Below are 22,245 nucleotides of genomic sequence, written 5' to 3' on the forward strand. Positions count from 1 at the left end.
GCAAACAGCGCCATCATGATAATTCCTCGCCTAACAAGGAAGCGGGATTGCGTCGCATTGAACGTTATACACTCGATAAAAACAGAAACAAGCGTCAAATCACCGAGTTCTTCGGGCGCTCCCCAATGCTCCGACCGGGTGCCCGGCCTTGGATGTTAGTGTCGGCCTGGTCAACTGAGCTATACCACGTATTACTGGGGCGAAGCTAGTTTCCGCGCCTGACTGTTTTATGTTTCAGGTCAAATAAATAAACCACGGGGCGAACGGCTCCCCCGCGGCGGCCCGCGCCCAGTACGTGTGGCCCGAGTTCTAATTGGCGTCGCGACTCCTCGGTGCCAATACAGAACCCCACCCGCACGTGGCCGTGATCCGGTCGCTAAAGGATGGTCGCCGCAATCGATCGCTCTTGCCGGACGAGGAAATGGCCGGAGACATCAAGGCTAGAGTTGGCTCGGTAATGTCTCCCGTTCGCGACAGTTTCAGTATGCAAGAAGCGGGGGACAACTGTTTATATTGCGTTCCCGGCACTTAAATGGTGTATCTTTCTGCTACGGCCATTTACTCGGGGAAAGATCATCGGAGCCTGACCTCGCATCTCAAGCCCAGAAACAACCCTATGAATCCACGAGACAATTAGGCCAAGAAAAGCATAAGGGACCTTCATTCTTGTTTTTTTATTTCTAGTGTAGTAACCATGGCGAAAATTGAAACGCATTAAAGTGGACGAAAGAGCACTCTTTCCGTCAGTGGGATTCGAACCCATCGCCTTCAAATTCCCGTTTCGTTCACCAGCCCAGAAAACCATACGAACCCTTCTGCAGTTCTTGAGGACAACAGAGTAGAGTGATCGTCTGGTATGTACGCTGCAATGTGAATGTTTGCTGTGAACTGTGAACATTCACGTTTCCTCTCTCGCTCTCATTTACCCCCTCATTCCCTTTCCCTCGCGCAGGGTAGGAAACCGAACACAGTCTAGTCAAGCTCCCTGCATTTCCTGTATTCGCTCTCTCTCTCTCTCTCAATCTGCCGCCATGTTTCTCCAAGAAAGACTGCGCATTTCGCGGGTGAATTGGACGCGAGTACTTCTTTCGTTAGAGGATGGCTAAGAATTTAAAAAAAATATTGTTGTTTGAAGTCTAGCGAAGCTCGAAGTGTAGCGTTTGTCCTGTGCGGTTCCCTTTAGTCCGTAGTGTGTGTTCGCTAGAATGATGGGTCGATTGAATCAATAGCAGATAGTTCAGCTTTTATTTCTTCTTTTTTATTGCGATACGGCTTGCCCTTAAGCCATATTACCTTGTGCGCATATGTGTATTAGATGTGTGCCTAAAGGCCTGTGCTGGTTATGAATTAAAGCAGCGTCTTGTGGTATCTATTATAATGTATGCAGCGGTCACAGCTGGTCGTGACGCTTGCGCGAAGACCGGCTTGCAGGAGGTGACGGGAGCGACCTGATTGTAACCCTTCACTTGCACATATGATATGGTATGCATCTGCTGCCATCACTGGAATAGAGCAGTACGGACACGTAGCACCTAGTAGTAAATGCGACAAGTTCCACGTTGAGATGACAGCTGGTGCAAGGGCCACCCTGGACTCATGCTAAATGCACTAACGAGTTAGAAAGTACCAGTCTTTGTTGTTTTCCTAGGAGGCGATCCGATATCTGTCCTATTGTAATTTTGTCACTGCGGACAGATTCAGGTAGATAGAACTTCGGCTACTACATTTCTCTATTCTCTGCGGTAAAACAAAACAAAACGATAAATAATGGATCCCCAATAAAAGAAAAAGTAAGAACGTGAAATAACAAATTGAAAGAAAGAAAGAAGACATGTCCATGAACAGTTCATCAGCAAGAGTTACTCTCTCTACACTCGAACGTTCAGAGGCATCAATTGCTGTTAAATTTGTTTACTGTGCGCGACTATATGTGGCAATAAAAAAATGTATATCAACAGCTCATTACAAATGCTTGTGATAATTCCTCTTGTTTTCCTTATTGTTTTGTCGTAGTGTGTTCTGCCGTTTTACAAAAGCCGATTCTGTTAAACAGTGTTTCTGTGGCGCTGCTGTGAAATTTAGCACGCATAAAAACACTGTATATAAATTTCAGCGTTTCTATAGGATTTTTTTTGCCCAGCGAATGCTAATATGGTGCTTGAAGTACGCTCAGGACACTGTTTAATGTCGCATTTTGAACCAAGCATCCCGCCAGTAAGTCTTTATAAAGAAAATAAAGAAACCCAAATCAGTCATTAATGAATTAATTATCACTAACAGCAGATAATAAGTATTACCAGAGTTGATATTTTGCGTACTAAACCAAATGTAGTAATGACCACTTTTGTGATACAGCCGTTTACGTGAATGATAGAAATCTGTTGCGTATTTTTTCACCGGTACCGCTTGTATGACGTATATAGCGAAGAGACGTATGAGGAGGCGAAACATCACAACGGACGAAGGAATGACGGAGGTGCGAAGCATTGTAACTAAATTTGTCAAACTAAAGATATAAGTGATTCTCACTAAGAGTAACCGAATAATACCTTAGACATTAATTAAACGCCATGAGTAGACGTGCATTTGTGTTCAACTATTTGTTACACGAGCCGAAATGCTGAAGAACGCAAGGTGAAACGTTGATTAAATTTTATTTAATACACAATCGCTTCACATTTGTTTCTTCATAACAGCTATATAAGGTACCTTTCGTTTCTAGAGTAATTTTTTTTATTCACAGACAAAACGCAGCCTTTTCAGGCGAGTCGAAAACCGTGCAAATGACCTTGAAGAAATATGTGCCCTGGGTACGATTACCACTAGTGCATAATTCTCGTTTGTGTGTTTCTGCTTTATGAAATTATTTTGACACAGACTGATTTTACCGGTGCGTTGCTCATTACATGCGTTTGGAGCTGGAGCCTACATATATTTTTATAATGTTTAAGCTATCCTATTCTCATTTAATTTTCTTCACACCGCACCCGCCTTGGTGTACTAGTAGATATAATGCTCCACTGGTTACCCGATGGTCGCGGGATCGAATCCCGACCGAGTCGACCACAATTCGACGAAGGCGAAGTGCTACAGATCCAAGTACTGAGATCTAGGTACACGTTAACACTTTGACACGCTATATGCACAACTGTGTACACGACTTGTTTTTGCCATTTGTAACGACTAGGGGCTCAGAGAGAGCAAGATACATTAAACTTTGGATTAAATGAACCTCCTGCATAATAAATTTGCCTTCGTTGAACTTCATTTTGCAGTGTACTGTTGTATATGACCAGTTTTCTGAAGGCGCTACACTGTTCGACGACTCATTCGAACTGCCACTTCCCGTGAGCCATGTCAAAAGTATAATTTTTCTTTGCTTCAAATGGACATACCCGAAAACAAATTTGCACTATATTTCTGGCGTAAGAGTTCATCCTATTAATGCAAAAACGGAGCATGAATGACTTCACAATAAGTATATATTTAATTGCAATTAAATTAGAATTACTATGACACATATAAATTACTGCATTATGATATTACTTTTGTTGCCATAGAATATTGAGTAAATAACGTTGCATCGATCTGACACATTAACAGGCAGTTCTTCATAGGTAGCGTCTGAAAGGCTTAATGTTATTGACTTGGAGTTTATACGGAACATGACCGCGACGTCAAAAATTTGGCTGGAGTTTCCGTAGTATTGATATCGCAACAAAAACGTAAACCTAAAAAGTTACAGCGGTACTTGTCGGTCATCACTGTCAGGATGGTGATAAAATTTTATTCATTTCTAGCCTGTGCACATATGCGCTTTGCTGACGTCTTTTGCGCTCGAGTGCGTGGGTATAGGGGGGAGGTGACGTCACACTCATCGGGAACCCTTCGTCCTAACTAATAATATTAACTTGCGGGGCTTCTCGTGCCAAAACCACAATATGATTATGAGGGAAGCCGTAGTGGAGGGCTCCGGAAGTTTCTACCATCTGGTGCTCGTATGTGCACTGGGATTGCACAGTACACGAGCCCCTAGCATTCCGACTCCATCGATATGCGACAGCAGTGGCCGGGATCGGAACCACGACTTTCGAACCAGCAGTCGAGCAGCGCAACAACTCGACCACCACAGCAGGCGTCGTGCTGACTACAAAAATATATTCGTATTAAAAAATAAAAAAGAGAGAACTGTTAAAACATGTGGCCCGAATTGAGTATAACAAAAGTGCAGCTCGGCAGGCCCTTCCATTGTCAGCATAAACAATAAAAAACTGCTTCTTAGGGCCGTTTCCTCAATCCATTGCACGGCTTAGTCTTTTAAAAACATCGTTAAAAGAATGAAAGTGCGTTGAAGGATGTTGTTTTGGCTGCTCGTGGACAACGCTCATATTTTTGTAGAGCTCTGTTTGACGTCACTGAGACTGAAGTGCATGAAAGTGGATGTGGATGAATGATGACTTCCGAGTTCGAATTGTTTGCGCAGATATTGTTCAGCTTAAAAGGGCTTTTTTAATGTTTATTCGAAAAACGAGCGAATGACAAACGCAAATGTGCAAGCGTATGTTACAACCAGTTCCTGATTTAGTGGCATGCAATGGCAGCTATACAGATCTCCGATTTGAGAACGTGCAATAAATCTAACGGCCTAAAATTATTCGTGCGCTAATACGCTACATTTACACAGGCACACACAAATCGAGATGATGTGCCCACGCATTTTCAATGGCTAAATGTGCGACTACAAGAAGCACTAGAAGCCGTTTATGAAATGTTCCACTGGGGTTTTTTACTCAATGCGTATGTCCTGCGGCAAGGTGTGCATTGGTCAAACCAGGAGACGTGCTAATGACCGATTTAGGGAGCATGCTCAAAAACAGCATATCCACGGAGTGAATGATGATGAGTGGGCGAAGCTGCGGAGGTTCATCGGTAAACCGTGAATCTTCCGTGAATTCTGCCCAGTACATCATCACCGACGTGAGATCGGGCGCGTTTATACTAAAGGTTCGATGAGTTATGACGACTTGCAGCTCACTTTAATTTTACATGTACGCTGTGAATTTTCATTGTTTAGAAAACCATTGCTTTAGAAAACACCTTGCGTCTTTCGTTAAGCAGCTGGCGTCTTTTTCGTTTTGCTTTAGAAACATCTGGCGTTCTTTCGTTTTGTTTTTACAAAACATCTGGCGTCTTTCGTTGGTTTATTTCATCAATCAACGGCGTTTTGAACAAAATTTTTATTGTTTAATCACGCACAGGAGAAATCTCACCAGGCACTGCCTTGGAGGTAAACAATGGCTGCTAATGGGAATGAGAGACAGAAGAAGTCGGCTTTTAGCTAACACTTACACTTGTACAGAGACAGAAGAATTCGGCTTTTAGTTAACGCGCACGCTGCGAATTTTTTATTGTTCAACAACGCACAGGAGAAATCTCCCACCGGCACCACCTTGGAGGTCAAAGGGTAAGACTTGTTACTCACTACTACGAGCACGACGAGGGACGAACGGGTGCCGCCTTAAGGAGCTTCGCCCCTAAAATGAGGTAATAAAGAAGACAAGGTTGCGCGCCTGGATCACGGGAAACTAAAACTTCGTAGCCATTGTGAATCCAGATGTTCTTGCGGTAGAACGTAATTTCTCAAGATTTAACTGTTTTGTTTTTTAATTTATTATCCACATTTTTTAAGTATTCACAACTGTGAAGTCGCTCTCCTGTGTGAAATGCTGCTATACGCTATTAGAAAAGTTTTTCATGCTTGAAAGAAACATTTTGACGTATCAACTTAGCTCAGTGTTGGAAGTTACACAAAGATTGAAATTACAGGATTCAAGCTTGACAGTTTCACGCTTACGTGGAAATGTCACCAACTGCGCACAAATTTCGAAAAGCTGTCCTCGCCGTACGCGTGACATCCTTAGCTTTGCGTCACCTAAAACGCCTAGCAGCACTGGGCATTCGCAGCCGTTCCCGTCTTGCGTATGCGAGCAGCTTTCACTGAACCTTGTCGCAATCCACACGGCGCCGAACTTCGACACGAGAAGATATTATTGCAAAACCTAGTAAAATGAGACCCTGCAGCCAATATACGAGAAAACATCTATCTTCTCGACTTTTTTATCCCTCCAACTTCTTACTTTCATGTGGATAATCTATGCAGTATAATAAACCAATATGCGAGAAAACATCTATCTTCTCGACTTTTTTATCCCTCCAACTTCGCACTTTCATGCGGATAATGTATGCAGTATAATATATGTGCAAATTTTACTTTTAACTGTTTTAGACAGACAAGGCAGTAGCTGCTTGTCACAAAAAAAATTATGGAACACTGGGTGAGACCGCATTCAACGCAGAAAGCTTTGAAGGCGTTACTTCGAAACCTTAACTCGAAGTGTTTTTAGAGGCAGACTCGGCTGCTCACCCGAAGGTCGCGGGTTCGATCCCGGCCGTGGCAGTCGCTTTTTCTAAAGTGGGAAAGTGCTACAGGCCCATGTATTTAGGTTTAGGTCACGTCAGAGAAGCCCAGGTGGTCAAAATTTCCGGAACCCTCCACTACAACGTGGCTCATAATAGTAGCGTGGTTTTGGCACGTAGTATCCGAGAAATTGTTATAATACTTAGAGACAGACCTCCTTAAGAAGTGCCGTGCACTAAATCGGGTAATGCCATATCCAGTAGTATTTTCCTCCTTCACTTTCAAATATTGCCGGAGCACTGAGACCGTCAGCTGTATCAGCACTGGCGGTGCTGTTGAACGTACGCGCAGATCACCCGTACATCACGTTTGTCAACCCCTTGTGCTACTTACGTTTGCACGCCTAGTTTTGTTAGCACGATAATTCTCTGGAGAAGTAAACATGAAAAATCCCGCCTGATTTCTGAAGCCTATCAGATCTCTAAATGTGGCGATGGGTGCATCGGCATGCCGTTGCTTGCTTTGCACAGCAGGAAAAAAAATTATTTCTTGACGTGTGTAATCGCATATCACCTGCACCTTTTGTCGCGTTTCTTGTTTTTACGCCATGGTGAACGGAGGACTATGTGCGCTGGACTACGCACGCGCATTTTTTTTCCCATATATATGTGAGATTTGCGTGAATAAGGCTTTTGTTAAGAGTCAGCGCTTGTCTTTCGTTGTTTCTTCTTCTAGTGTCTTGTTATTTCCTTCGCGCTGTGCGCGAACATGCAGACGTACCGACTCGCACAGCTAGCTACTGTAGTATCTAATATCATTCTTTATTAACCTAAGCCCTTTTTCCCAGTTAAGTGAAGCCAGATGGTCTAAGCACGAGCTAGCATCTGTCTTCTATACATTTGCATTCCCCCTTGCGATGTCCCTTACATTGCCGGGAGCTTGACCAGGGCAGAGGAATGCCGGTGTATGTTGCCTGCGAGAAGCCCCGAAATGCCTACGAGAAGCCCCGATGCATTCGCTGCTGTAAATGTCATATGTAGCGTCAGAGACGCGCTGGAATTTGTGGGCAGCAAACAATTGGTTGACATGAGAAAACAGAGAGAAAAACCTCATTGCTGCTGACCACTTCGAAATACTTGACCTTGGCATTGCAGTCTTGCATCTTTTCTTTAAATAAGACGATCGCGTTGAAATTAGCAGAGCTAGAATGAGCTTGTTTCCGTCGCGATGCCAGCTGAAAAGCGTACGACAATACCAAGCCTGCTACATTTGCTGCTGTTTTTCGAGGGTCTTGTGCGCGTGCGCACATTGTCCAGCTGCGTCGATGTTTTCCAATAAACGTTCAGAGTGGCTAGTGAGCGCTGATGCCGCCCGTCTCGCTTCTTCTTTCGTCCAACATATTGCGAATCGCTTTACCAAACAATAGAACACCAAATGTATATTTGTATTTAATACATTTATTACAAATATACACAACAAATATTATGCGTTAAGAGCAAGTCCATGTCGCAAATACAAAAAAAGAAGCCCATGCATAACTCTTCATCACTCCTCCGCACCCAAAACAAGATTGTGAAGAAATAAAATTTGTGTGATTTCTTGTAAGGGCTACGGAGTAAATTATATCCACACGCACGAAAACAGAGCAAGGTCTGATTTCTTTAGTTCTAACCCCATAGAGCTAGGAGGTAATTATTTCGGAAAAAAACATGCTGCAAATGATTAGGGTTTCATTATTACGGTACATATTTTACTTCAGAGATAAATGAAAGTGGGCACAAGTACGACTTTTCTCCTGTGTGGAGCCCAGCCGAGGTATTCGGCATTACGCCGGCGACGTTCTCTTTAAACCACGGGGCCTTTGTTTAATAAAGACGAATATGCAGCGGCTGTTTTCCTGTCCGCCAGAACACCGGCTTGTACTGCTAGTACCACCTACCGCCGCTCACGAAAGTTGTACAAGGAAAAGTAAAAAAGAGAGACAGCTGCCATCAAACCAGTAGAACAGCTCGAGTTCCAGGACATGATAAAACTGAATAGAACAAGGACATCAAGGATTCCGGCCTATTTTTCTGTGTAACGGGTTCTTACCCCTTATTGTTTATTTTAAAGTGGCATATCTAACTTTGCCGCCTTTTCGTTTACCAAAACTGGTTTTCTTGTCCATCGAAACATTCATTCGTGAAGACGAGAAACAAGGTCGCATGAACGGCAAGAAAAAGTCCTGCATTTGACATGCAGACAGTGTCAAGTCCCAAAGCAGTAGTCATCATTTTTTTTTCTCACAAGAGCGAGCCACCTCGCTTACCAAAAAGGAAAAGAAAAAGCTTGTTTCGCAGCGAAACTTTAAAATTACACCAATGCTAGTGAGTTTTTTTTTTTTTTTTATCAGCATGAGAGGCACTGCTTTAGATAGGCATCAATAAAGTTATCGAAAAGTCGACCGCAGTGATTTTTTGTAGGACGTGTTACAGTTACCATACACGGGACACGGGTAATAGGAATTTCGCTTTGCCGGTATTCATGAAACACTCCCGGCGACATTAACGCGCATGATTATCAGCCCAGAATAAATGGTCACGCAATAAGTGAAATGAACGTTTTTTTTTTTTTTTCATTGTGATGCCGATATGCTCTTGAGGCGCAACGTTTAAAGTTTTAGAATAGCGTACGCAAAGATAGCTTTCGATGCAGTAGCCCGCTATTTCCATCACTTGAGGCCGGCCCGCAAGAGGATAGCGTACGACGCATGCGCAGTTGTGACAAGCGCTAACGCAAAACTTTGCGTACGCCATTCTAAAAGTGTATATTTACTTGAACAGCGACTCGTCTCAGGGGCACAGTTAACCCATATATACCCAGTGTCCTACATATAGGACGCTTCTTTGATGCACTCTAGCATCGCTATTTCTTCAGCTGACGACTAGCGCCACCTGCAGCACATCAAGCAGGCCTCATTCTCAACGTGTGCAAGCCTAGACATTGCTTGCTTTTCATGCTGCCACGTGCCGACCACGTTCTCCGGGTAAACGCGTGCTTTGTGCGAAAGACGTCATGGAGAGGAAGAAGTGCCCGTGAAATGCCGACCGCTTTCTCCGAGCAAACGCGTGCTTTGTATGAAAGACGTCATGGAGAGGACGAAGTGCGATGTCGGTGTGTACGTGAAATGTTTCAAGGATTACCACACCCGCACATAGCACCCCTAATGCCAAGTGTCCTATATGTATAGGACAGCTTGAAAAACAAGTGTTGCGTTTACCTGGCAGTAAATAAAGAACTTGTGCTTTCTTTCGAGGGTAGAAGTACACTTTTTGTGAAAAAACAATATTTGTTTTGTCATTTTTTCTGAGTTCGGGCATATGTGGGTTAAAATCACACAAACTAAGCCCTTGAGGCAAGACTATATTTTTTTTTGTTAGCGGAATAGAAGATCAAAAGCTGGCCCCTGCCGTGTTGACCGCGCAACAATGGGCTGCCAAGCGAATAGTGATAGGACCCTCACTTACCAGTGTAACAGGGCCCCAAGAAGCAATTTCCTTCTCTCGGGTTTGCGCACCGGTTTTTTAGCAAGAGTCACAGCATTTGGGTTGCACCGGGGACTGTTCAACCAAGAAAGCAGCACGTCAACTCCTGGCACAACGTAATACTACACGAAGGTCTCAGTCCAGCGATCCAACGATTGACGTGACCGTGCGATGATTTCAGTGAGGCTCTCCGAAGAAGAACACTGCCACCTGATGAAGCGAGAATCAAGTAAGGTTGTTCAAGATGAAGTTCCACGTTCACGGACGACTTAAATGTCTAGATTATCACGCACGAAAGCAGTTAAATAAACAGGTGACTGACAGCGTTGACGATCCACGAGTTTTCTGTTTTCAGCCAAGAACATTTCCGATGGGCCGTAGGGGATAATTTGTCAAATATTTTTTTTAACAAGGCTGAAAAATGTGTTCCTCTTGTTCACACAGCAAACCACCAATGATCCGTCTTGCTAACAGGTTTGACTCAGTGGCAACCTGTTGAACGATTGTCACAGTGAACGGTGCTTTGGGAGGACAGAGTTCGGGAGAATGGCGCAGCGTAGGCTCTCACGGAATGTTGAAAGAGAGAGAGAAAAAAAAAGAATGTCAGGGATTGTTCATACGCATGTCTTTTTCTCCCGTCCTCGAAACAATCTTTCTTGAGTGTCAAGTGGCGGAAGTTCTCTGCGACGCCAACCGTTGAACACAATTGCAGACCAGCCGGCAGTATGCAGTCCGTAGAAGATAAAACTCACGTTGCAGCCACGGGAAACAAAAAAGTGCAGAAAGACAGAACCGAAAGCTCGGGACAGCCGATGATGACTTCCTTGACACACAGCCGAAAAACGTTACGCACGTGCACAGCACCACTTTCAAGAAGTCCGAAAGAAAGAGACGCACAATGCGGCCGAGTCAGTGGAGCGCCAACTTTCAATGTCACGAAACCGGAAGCAAGCGGGAGAGCGCGCCGGTGGTGGGTCGATGAACTACGCCAAAACAACACGTTCGAACGGCGCAACGAGCTCCGAACGACTGAGAGCTCCGGCTCCCGGCTAAGCGCTGGCTCGGGCCAGCGGCGCGCGATACTGAGAGATACTTGCGCCGTGCGCGCCGACCTTGTCATAAAGCGCCGCCGGGCCCGCGGACGAACCCTAACGCGCATGCGCACCACTGGATCCACTCTCCTTTCCTTCGTGCTTTCGCGCGCTTTTTTTCCCCCGCCAAGCCGACAGTAAGCTTTCCTTTCTCCTTGCTACTGGTGCGGAACCGTCGTCTGGCGCGGATTCCCGCCGAGAGCGCAACAGATGGCGGTTTCGATCCCAGCACTATGCCGGGAATGCAGCGCCGCCTGTGCGAGCGTTGGCGCGGGGCGTTAGCGATAATTCAAAGCGCGTCCTGTCAACGCGCACCTGTTGCTGTAGGAGCGAAGTTGCTGCTTGCTGCTGGTTACCGCTTTTCCTATCGAAGGTGCGAAATTGCGTTTACTCGGGCCCGCCCGGAGGCTCCTTTTTCGGCGAGAGCGGTTAAGCCTCTTTGGCAGTTCCGACGGAGTCGTTGGTTTCGCGATTATCTTGGCTTTTTGCTTGAAAACTTCATTAGTGCGCTGGGGCGGATAGGACTTTTTAACACGAAAGTGTTTTACGCCGGGGTCCACCAAGACTTTCATGACGTATTTCCCTCACGGAAGTACGTCAGCAAAATGAACGCCATCAGATGGCAAAGAAAAGAACTATAAGAAAATGTTCCGTTGACGGGAATCGAACCCATGACCTCACGGTCCGCGACGATGGTTGGCGGGTGTTTAGCCCACTGAGCTACCACCAAACATATTACGAAGGTGACATGAACGCGCCTTTTATCTTTCACACTTGCCTCTCACCGTACTCTTGGATGGATGGATGGATGGATGGATGGATGGATGGATGGATGGATGGATGGATGGATGGATGGATGATATGAGCGTCCCCCTTATAACGGGGCAGTGACATCTGTGCCACCAGGCGCAAAAAAAAGAAAAAAATATCGCGCCATTGCAACGACCGTCCCAATTCGGCGCGTTTCCAATGCAAGTTTAATATCGTCAACGCTTTAACACGCCGTGAGGTGGCGGCTTCATAGCAAGCCTCACTCCCAGCATCCATGAGATCCATCCATATCGACAACTAGCTGTCCGACGCTCGCCTGCCTGTCGCAACGCGTTCCTCGCTCGCCCTGTGAGAAGTAACGGCCAGGCTAGAGAGAAGACACGACGCGCGTAGCGTTTCTCTTCGCATTTGACGACGCTTTTAAGGAGTGCATATCGTCAATAGTGTTTATTATGTGCCTGTTGATGCCATCTTTGCGCAGGATTCACCATATGTGGTGTCCACGTATGTGTTAAGATCTTCAGCTACCGCAAGGGTTAAATCATTATCATGGGCGTTTCTCGGCGGTACGTAGATGTGCCACGAGGCGTCAACGTGAGTGCGATGCGTCCACATCAAGCGATGCTACATCTGCCAAATAACAGTAGACGTTGTAGAAGCTCTCATATACCAATTCACTATAAACGATAGACTACTTCTGGGACGACACGTTTCACTTTCGTGTTATACCTATTCCTATGAAGGAGGGAGCAACCATCTTTTTTTTTTCAGAGCGTGTGTACTGTTATAGGCACCTAAAGTTCGCTGTGACAATTTCTGTAATGGCGGCATATAGACTATTTTACCGATGGGTTTCGATAGCCGTTCGTGATGACGAACCGGGGCACAACTCCCTTAAGGAACACATCCGCCGGTACGGAGGGGGGGGGGGGGGTGAAGGCACATGTAATAGCCCTTGGTGGTAGCGAACCGTGGCGCAACTCCCTTAGAAACAAGTGCTCCGCTACGGAGTGCACAACCATCCGTTGGTGGTTGCCAACCGGGGCACGTCCCCGCACGCTGCACTTGCTCGGGCCAGTCCGGTAACACACACTGCCGGATCCAACGTTACTAGAACAAACTCAGTTTAAAAGCTCCGCAGGAGAGGCGGTCCGCGTGGCGGTCGTGAGAACTAGTGGCGCTGCAGTCACGTCTAGCTCCCGCGGCTGGCTCTTGTTGTGATCGGCGCCGCCGATGTACGAGCGCACGTGGGTTACAGCGTCGTCTGCGCTTTGTTAGCTCGTCATTTTTGCGACTATTCTTGACCAGGCTTAGCGTCTTGTACGAAGACAGGTGCATGATGTACGAAGCGCAACGAGGGCGAAGAGATTCATAGTGCGGTATGCCGACTTGCTTTGCGCCGGGCTGCAAGAGCGGCTACCGCAACGACGACTCCGCTTCACGACACTTCTTCTGACCTCCAAAAGACCCTACGCCATTCAAGCTTTGCATCGCAAAGATAGAAAGCTTACTGCGAAATGCAAGGTCTGTGACGTTCATTTTGAGAGTGACGACATTGTAAAGCACTATCGTCGTGTCGTTGCGGGACAAGAAGTTTTGATACCACGTGGAAAATGGAAACGGTGGAAACGCGCGCCCGGTGCCGTGCCGCGCTTCTTCCCAGCACTTCCACCCCACATTTCAAAGCCAAAATGTTCGGGGTTTAGGCGCAAATCCCCCCCCCCCTCCCAAAAAAAAAAACGCATGGCGTCCCGCGAGAGCCCAGTACCCAGTTTGGAGGAGCCGCCAGAAATAGAACAGCAAAACGAAAGGCAGGCGATTACCTATATACGCTACCGAGACTGAGAGTTTCATCACACTAACATTCGATCAGTTGTCAGCTGTCGCTATGCCTTCAAATCAGTGGATTTTCGAGATATTTTACGACGAGGTATTGAACAAGATGTGCGGAATATTTTACACTCGCGGGCTCGGGAACGGGCTGCTCAGCGCAAAAATTTGGCACGGTACACATAGAAAAGACGAGAACCAGCGCTGGTCCTCGTCTGTTCTATGTGTACCGTGTAATTTTTACAGCGAAAGCTGTTATGAGATCATTTCACCGGCCGTTTTTGGCGCCGTAGTTGTCCGCCGCCGCCGCCGCTGCCGCCGCCGCCGCCGGTGTCCGTAACCAGTATCGCTCGAAATAAGAAAAAAAACTAAATAAGAAAAATTCCAGGATGGAACGAGGTTCGAACCTGGGCCCTCTGCGTGTGAGCCCAGTATTCAACCTCTGAGCCATGCCGGTGGTTGAAACTGCTTTGCAAAAAGGTCCTATACAGGCTTCGTGTCAAGAACGAACCACATTAGCATATGCAATATAGCGTGGTAGAAGAGTAAAATAAGCACCAAGCGTCGCACAACGCGAATTCTATAACCAGGCGTCACACAATGCGAATTGCGTAACGAGTAGGTTGTTGATTGCTTCCAACCCATTACAAAGGTCTCTGCCATAATTCTTCGTCGTCATCAGGCACAGCATCAACAAAGTGCGCATAATGCCTTGCATGCGTTTAGCAGATAGCACGGCTCTCCGTAGAATGACGAAAAATGGCACAGTGCCTGCTGCCCTACTTCTCAAAAATTACAATTATTTATAGCGTAGTGGGTTCCTCGCAAGTGCACTTGTATTGATTGCCAAGGAAGCCCATAAGCGCATGATCCATTTCCTCGGGGTCTCAGTGAAGTTCTTCGCACCCCTCCCCCGTCTCTCTCTCACGTCAGCGTATGTTATACAGCATGACGGCAGAGGGAAATAGCGACCGGGCGTCACCCAGTGCAAATTACATAACTGGTGGGCCGTTTAAAGCTTCCAACCCATTACAAAGGGCTGAGCCGTAATTCTTCATCGTCATCAGTCGTCGCGTCAACAAAAGTGCACATAATCCCTTACAGACGTGTAGCTGGTGCCTCGCTTCTCCGCAGAATGACGAATAATGGCTTAGTAGGCGCTTCCCAACTTCACGAAAATTTGATCTATGGCGTAGTGGGTACCTTTCTAGTGTACTTGTATTGTAGCCCCAAGAGAGCTTACAACGGGATCTTGAAACGCCGCTCTTCCAGCTTTCGCTGTGACTGTGCTGCGGTTTCAGCGCAGGCCTGGCGTTTTTTTTTTTGCACTGAGCAGTTTAATAATTTAATGCCAACTAGCCCAATCCCACACTTTGCTTCGGGAACGGATACTTACTTGTGGAAAAGATGATTGCAGTTGGCGAGCAGTTTAACTGCGTAGTGAACGGCTACAGCACGAAACGCAAACGGCTGTCGTACAGTGTAAGAAGTGCTGCGGGCAATATCTGCTCGGTGAAGTTGGAAAACTGAAGTTCAATACTGACGACTCTTCTAGCGACAGAGTACGCGCGAATAACTGCTCGGTGCTCACATCATGGCCGATCTGTTCGAATTGTTTAAGTCACCGTAGAAGGATGCGACGTGGAAAGATGAGACACCGAAAATACAACTATCCGCTGAAAAAATTGCTCAGAGGCGACATCTATTCGACGTAATAGCACACTGAGATTTCATTTACCGAGTTCTCGTAAAATTTTTCGATTCTGGGTCAGTATCCCTTTAACCGTCGCGAAAACGTATCTTGTAAACATTGCAAAGCATTGGTAATGTTTTTGGAGAAAGTTTTTTTCAATAAATTGTAGACAAAACACAAAAGTCATACCCATTTTTAAGAAAGGGGATAGGTCAATTATTTCTAATTACCGACCTATTTCTATCTTATCATCCGTCAGCAAAATATTTGAGAAATTATTTGTTAGTCGCCTGAACAGTTACCTAAAAAAGTTTAATCTCTTGAACAGCTGTCAATTCGGTTTCCGTTCTGGTAGTTCAACCGACTTGGCGGTAATCACATTAACTGACTACATTAAGAGTTCCATAGACAAAGGACTTATTGTTGGTTCCGTATTCTTAGATTTTTCCAAGGCTTTTGATACAATTAATCACGGTATGTTACTAAAAAAATTAGAAGCCTATGGAATAACAGGGCCAGCGTTAATCCTTCTGAAAAACTACTTGTGTGACAGAAAGCTAACAGTTTATTTATCTGACAAGTTTTCAGACACTAAAACAATTAATCAGGGGATGCCACAGGGCTCCATCTTGGGACCATTATTATTCATTCTCTACATAAATGATCTTCCCCAGCACGCTTCACCCTCACAGTGCATGTTATACGCTGATGACACTACTGTCTCAGACTCAGATGTATGTTTAACAACGTTAGCTAATAAATTAAACAGTGCATTGGCTAACATTGCCACTTGGTGCCAGAATAATCACTTGATTTTAAATCCAAACAAAACTAAATTCATGGTTTTCCGTTCTCCTCAAAGACGACTAGAATTTTCACCTCGGGTAACCCTCGAATCCCACTTCATTTCGACTAGCGACTGTGTTTCATTTCTCGGTGTCTATCTCGATGAACAACTAAAATTTCACAATCACATTTCACAAGTTAAGAAAAGAACTTTCGGCATAAGAGCAATAATAAAAGCTAGACATTGTCTGTCTACTCTTGCTCTCTTTTCACTTTATCACGCATTCATTCATAGTCATGTCAATTACGGTATCGCTGCCTATGGCAACACATATCAGTGTCATTTCTCATCCATTCAACACATACAAAATCAAGCCCTGCGCATTATTTCTAACTTTAGTCGCGATAACATTAGTATCGTACGCATGGAGAATAAAGTGCTCACCACTAATGATTTATTTGCATTTAACTTAATTACCTTGCTTTTCAGGTTAATTAATAAAGATCTCACCCACGAGTTTATTTCTTTAGATTCCTTGAAGAATAATAACCCTACTCGTTTTGCTCAAAAAAATAACTTCTTGCTGCCTAAAGTGTATACTAATTATGGTAAAATGACAGCATCGTTCTGTGCTATCAAAGCATGGAATTCTCCCTCACCTCATCAAAACATCGCCATCTCTTACTGCATTGAAAAAAACACTCAAAGCTCATTTCCTGAACCAATAATTATACTAAATATTCATAGCGTGTACTGTTTTCTTTTTTGCTTTTCTCAGTTTCCTCTATATTTATAAGTGAACATTATGTGAAATCCATTGTTATAGTTCATTCTGTATTCATTTATATGTTTTCACTGTTAGTATGAATATATATGTATATATATGTGTATATATTTAATATCAATATTTATACAATTAGAAAACAGTTCTGTGCGCTTAAAATAACGATGTCTCCGATTATCGTAGCATTTTTTCTGTATAACTTTTGTACTCTTGTTTTTAGGTTGACTTGATATTTCATTTATTCATTTTTCGTGCTTATTTTGTAATTTTTATCTAATGATCATGCACAGAGGGTCCCGGTACGGTTTTCTGACCTTGGGACCCTCTTCTGTATATCCTTAACCCTGTAACCATAATATGCAAAATAAAGATTTGATTGATTTGATTTGATTTGATTTGATTTGAACATGAGTACTGTTTTTCTAGAACGTTTTTGTATCTCGAGGAAGTACGCTACTTTGTACACTATAAAGGCTTTTACAAACGTGTTGGGTTGTTCTTGGTCTAGATAAGACGGCAGCGGCTAAAATTGTGGTGGTAGTTATAAAAGTTACGCTGAAAACCCTCATTGGCTTAGAAACTCATATGCTTGGAAGTTAAGCGCAATGTAGACAGCTCGAATATTGTCACAGGGTCATGACGTCGACGAAGGCAGCAGTCAGCAGGTCCGAGATGAAACTCTTCATTTGGCCGAACTTGTGGCCGGGATACTGAAAGTCACACTACAGCAATACACTGATAGCGGTGAACAGAGCGTCGACCATCGATCAACTGACAAGCGGTCAAGCGCGTCGGCTTTTATACAGGCGCTATCGAACTTTCCAGCAATATCGCTGGTGGCGGCGTTATCTCTCGACAAAGCTGGAATATTCGCGTGCGGCGCGCAATCTTACCGAAACGATCTACTACAATCGCGAAGCTTCTCGAACACTGCTTCGCGGACAGCGTCGAGCGTTGATAACCGTCCTTGCTGGTCAAACCCGAATACATCAAAATAAAACAAGAAGTCGGCGTTGCAATATAGACCGAACATCGATTCTTAGCCAATAAATGAACAACGCACGCGGTCCAATGCATACAGACGACCTTATGCATATCCACCTAAGTATGCACCTAACTTGTACAATAAGAAAGTTGCCGCGCAGTTGCCGCGAGCAACTGAGCGGCGGACCGCAGCGTTATGCTGTGGCAGCAGACGACGCGCCGATAGTGGCGCAAGACGGAACTGCAGCGCCGCTAGTTCTCGCGACCGCCGTTCGGACCACCCTCCTCCGCTGGCGAAGATGCGGAGCTTTGAAACTGAGTTTGTTCTAGTAACGTTGGCCGGATCTTCGCCGCCGCAAAGACACGCTGCAGTTGGTGGAAAGGTGTCCGGCGAACCACAATCGCATATCCCACAGAGGTGCCCAGACGGATTCCCGACCAGCTTTCTTTGAAATCTTGACGAGGCTATCGGGAATCGCCCGTTTGTATTGTAACCAACTCGCCAGCGGGCATTCTTGGCTAAGCGATACTGAGGATGCTCGTGGGCATCGCGTTTGGGCTTAGAATCGTAGGCCCGGTCTCCCTCAGTCAGTTTAGCGCGGTGGCGTCGATTGGACTCCCGTTTCTGTTGCTGCTGGTACTCTAGACGTGCGCGCGTCGTGATAACGCCAACTCCCGGAGGTGGCGCGAAACCCGCGTGCGGATGGTGTGGTTTTGTCAGCATCTCGGACACATTTTTTGTCCCAGATGCCAGCCAAGAAAGATTCAGTGTAAACATAGATGCTCTTTGGTCGAGAAATTAAGTTTCGATTCAGTAATGAGAGTGTTGATGTTATTGACTCCGATCTTGAACTGAAGATGATGTTAGAGCTTGCAGAAAATTGCTAATGATGACGATTGACTTTCCGGTTGTTTATTTGGCTCCTGCCGGAATCGTCCAAGCCACTACGAATGATCGGCCATGAATCGTGCGGCTTCAGCAGTTGTGAAGAAAAAGAGAGAGAGAGAGAAGTAACTGGGGAGGGGAAAAGCCTGTAGGGAAGGGAGGTCAAACATGTGGAGCTCAAACACCCTTTCCTACATGCTTCGCCCCTCGCCAGTTTGTTTGTATTTCGCGGGCATCTGTAGTAAGCAGAAAAACACTAATACTTAATTGCTAGAAAGTTAGAAACTGTAATTGGGCGTTTTACAGACCGATCTACAACATTCTCGTTGGAGGCTTTTGCCCAGATTCGTTTCTTTAAAAGTTATTTAATAAAAGTGACCTAATTAAGGAATTAATCAGAACAGAAAAAATTGTCCGACCTATTCCATCCAATAGTCAGCAACAACCATTTGGTCGCCTCGTCACAGAATGCGTCGGCATATCTTTAAACTCTTGCTAACGATAGCTGGGGCACCCTGTATATAGAAGGAGTGCCGTCTGCGCATTTGTTGCTTAGCTACCAATGGTCAATAAGTTCACGATATTTAGGAATATTCGCAGAGAAACTCGCGAGAAGGATTCGCCAACGATTTGATCGTCACATTAGTAACCCCAACAGGGTCCCTTCTCCAGAGTTGTTATTGGGTCACCAACAGTAATTAGCATGGCCTTGAAATGCTGCTTGGAAGCGAAAATGCTTTAGGCCCGTGTACTTAGCTTTAGATGCACGGTAAAGAACCCCAGGTGAAAGAAATTTTCCGGAGCCCTCCACTACGGCGTCCCTCATAAACATATTGTGGTTTTGGGACGTTAAACACCAGATATTATTATTATTATTGAAATGCTCCGGTGATTGTAGCCATTTTACATTTACATTGTCAGCTGTACCATCGTAATCGTTGTCGCCGCTGTCATCGCCCGCATACAGCAGTTCTCGCCGTCAGCCTAGCTACCCACACATCTAACAAAATTGTGGGCACTCTCATTATGAACATTAAGCAACCTTTAGGATTTTTTGAAGCCAGCGCGCCAAAGTAACAATTACTTATGTCTCCACATCTACAGCGACTGCGTGCGCAACAAGCTACCTCATCCGGCGGCTCGGTACGTACTCAGAGAAAAGGTTAAAGTGCGAATGACGATGAAGAAACGTATACACCACATGTGCTGTCTCGACACTAATCTTTAATGCTTTGTTACACAAATGATCAATAAACAAGCACCGCTATATCTAAAAGCACAAAGAAAATGAAATATCAACAACAGTCACGCGCTCAGCCACACACGCCAGACGGAGAAAGCTACGCATCTCCCGGCTCATAACTATACCGAGGCGAAAACAGCGCGTACGCGCTTAACATATTTACACCCTTAAGGGTGTAAAAATGGTGTTAATGACATTAACACCCTTTTTTCCATTGCATAACACCCTTTTTTCTTTATATACACCCTAACAGAAGGGTGTGCGCGGAAAAAGGGTGTTAAAGTCTTTCATAAGGGTGTTAATGGAAGAAGTGAAGGGTACACACTGAAGCACTAAGCTGCATCCATGCATGCATATTAACATCACCTGCATTGCGTAATGCGTCTGTTGTTGTACTGCCTTTTCTAAGGTTACGATGTCAGTGACATTACGGAAACAAGGAAATGGTGGAGCCATTGGCACAGTGTTAATTCTCGTGATATTTTATTTTCACATACGGTCCCTACGTGGAAGCGGCCCGCTGCGTGTTGAGACACGCCCTGCAGGACCTCAATAAAGTTTACCGTACCATACCATAGACAAATGACGAAGTATCATTGCTTCCCAAAATAATACAAGACTCGAGAAAATGTACAAGAAAATCAGCAAACACTTTTTTTTGCACAGGCTCGAGGTGTGCCCTACCGTTTCATATTTTCCACTATACATATCAACCGCATGAACATTTATACTAGGGCACATATACAAATGTAGAAGCAATTTAGAACAAAAGTTGAATTCATTACAAAAACTTTCTGGGTATAAAGCTGTAAGTGGGACAGAACACATCCCGCCGGCATGAACACTTTTTACAAGTTTCGGTATGAACACTTATAATTGTTCGCTTAGCCAATAAGACGGACAAAAAAAGAATTACTTTGAACAGACCAAGGTATAGGCAAATATAGTACAATTGTACATGTGGAACGTATACAACATAGAGCACGCAATTCTGACATACATAAATATGCATACATTACACACTGATGCATAAAGTTTCACGACCCACTTGTTTACGCACGTGCAGTGGAAAATGTACCTGTGATATGAATTTTTCGTCCACAAACATTAGAGTAAACCGAGGCCTCACTGAGGTCCATTAAACAAGATGGGACACAATGAGACTTGCCTTGTGGTACTAATTAGCCACCTAATGTAAACATTACGGAAGCTAACACTTCGACACCTGAATTCGTACCACTCATCCATGCAAGGGAAACCTGCAGGGAAATCATTATCGGTTCCATATACGATGCCAAAAACTGGCCGCACAATTTCTCCACGTTATTTCCGCACAGAAGCACTTGGAAAAGGTAAGCAAAGACTCGGAAGGAAATCAATGTCACCTTAAGGGGACACACATGAGTAACAATAATGTTAGCACCTCGCTAACGAACGAGGAAAATGAGAACATAGGCGTGCTCAGATTTCTCCATCAGGGGGGGAGGGGCAAGTCTCACTGCAGCACCCCCCCCCCCCTTTGCACTTTGTCGAGTCCGAAAGGAACAAAACAAGATCAAGCATGGATGAGCCATGGATGCAAAAATGAAAATGAAGCGATGGCGTGCTTCTCCCGACGGCCACCGGGGGTAAAAGTAGGAGGTAAATTGTGCTTCGTATTCACCGTCGAAGGTCCTCGGTTGACATTATTGTCGAAGAGCATGCGCAGCCATAACCCTGCGCATTAAAGATGACGCGAGAGGTTCGACAGAGTAAATGTATGGGGCAGAATTGGCGCCCCCTTACATATTACTTGAGAAAGCGGCCGCACCCCCCCCTCCCTCCCTGCGCTCACCTTTGCATAAGAGCGTTCCTAGGACACCACGAACTCCATGCATGTATACATGTCGCCTCACATGCTGCGCCGATTTAGCGCAGCGCGTGCATGACCGCGGATGCTCGTAAAACTTACGGCATGACAATAAGCGCAAGTCATATGCTGTAAACCCAATGATGGCTGAATGCACGGCACGGCGCACGCACTGCCAACTCCCATCACACTGCTCAAGGGTGAGAAAAGACGAAGACTACGGCAACTGCGGGAGGGAGCGAGAACTACGCACGCTATGACATCGTATTTGAAGTGTAAGGAACACACACAGAGCGCCACTTTCAACAATGTTTACTTCGAAAACAGCACAGTTTATATGCCCATCACGCGCTGTCACAAGCGTGTGCGTACTGTCCGTCGTCGT

General features: G+C 45.2%; 1 protein-coding gene across 1 annotated transcript in view; it reads right to left on the reverse strand.

The window, feature by feature from the left end:
• LOC119402028 (synaptotagmin-10) overlaps window positions 1-11,020 on the reverse strand; it is a 134,089-nt gene extending 123,069 nt beyond the window's left edge. Inside the window, exon 1 of the mRNA XM_037669093.2 lies at window positions 9,925-11,020. The gene's annotated coding sequence lies outside the window, so the exon portion shown is untranslated. The remainder of the gene's footprint in view (window positions 1-9,924) is intronic.
• Window positions 11,021-22,245: the final 11,225 nt, after the last annotated feature.

The sequence above is a fragment of the Rhipicephalus sanguineus genome, chromosome 8 (assembly GCF_013339695.2).
Source record: "Rhipicephalus sanguineus isolate Rsan-2018 chromosome 8, BIME_Rsan_1.4, whole genome shotgun sequence".
Classification (NCBI taxonomy): Eukaryota; Metazoa; Arthropoda; class Arachnida; order Ixodida; family Ixodidae; genus Rhipicephalus; species Rhipicephalus sanguineus.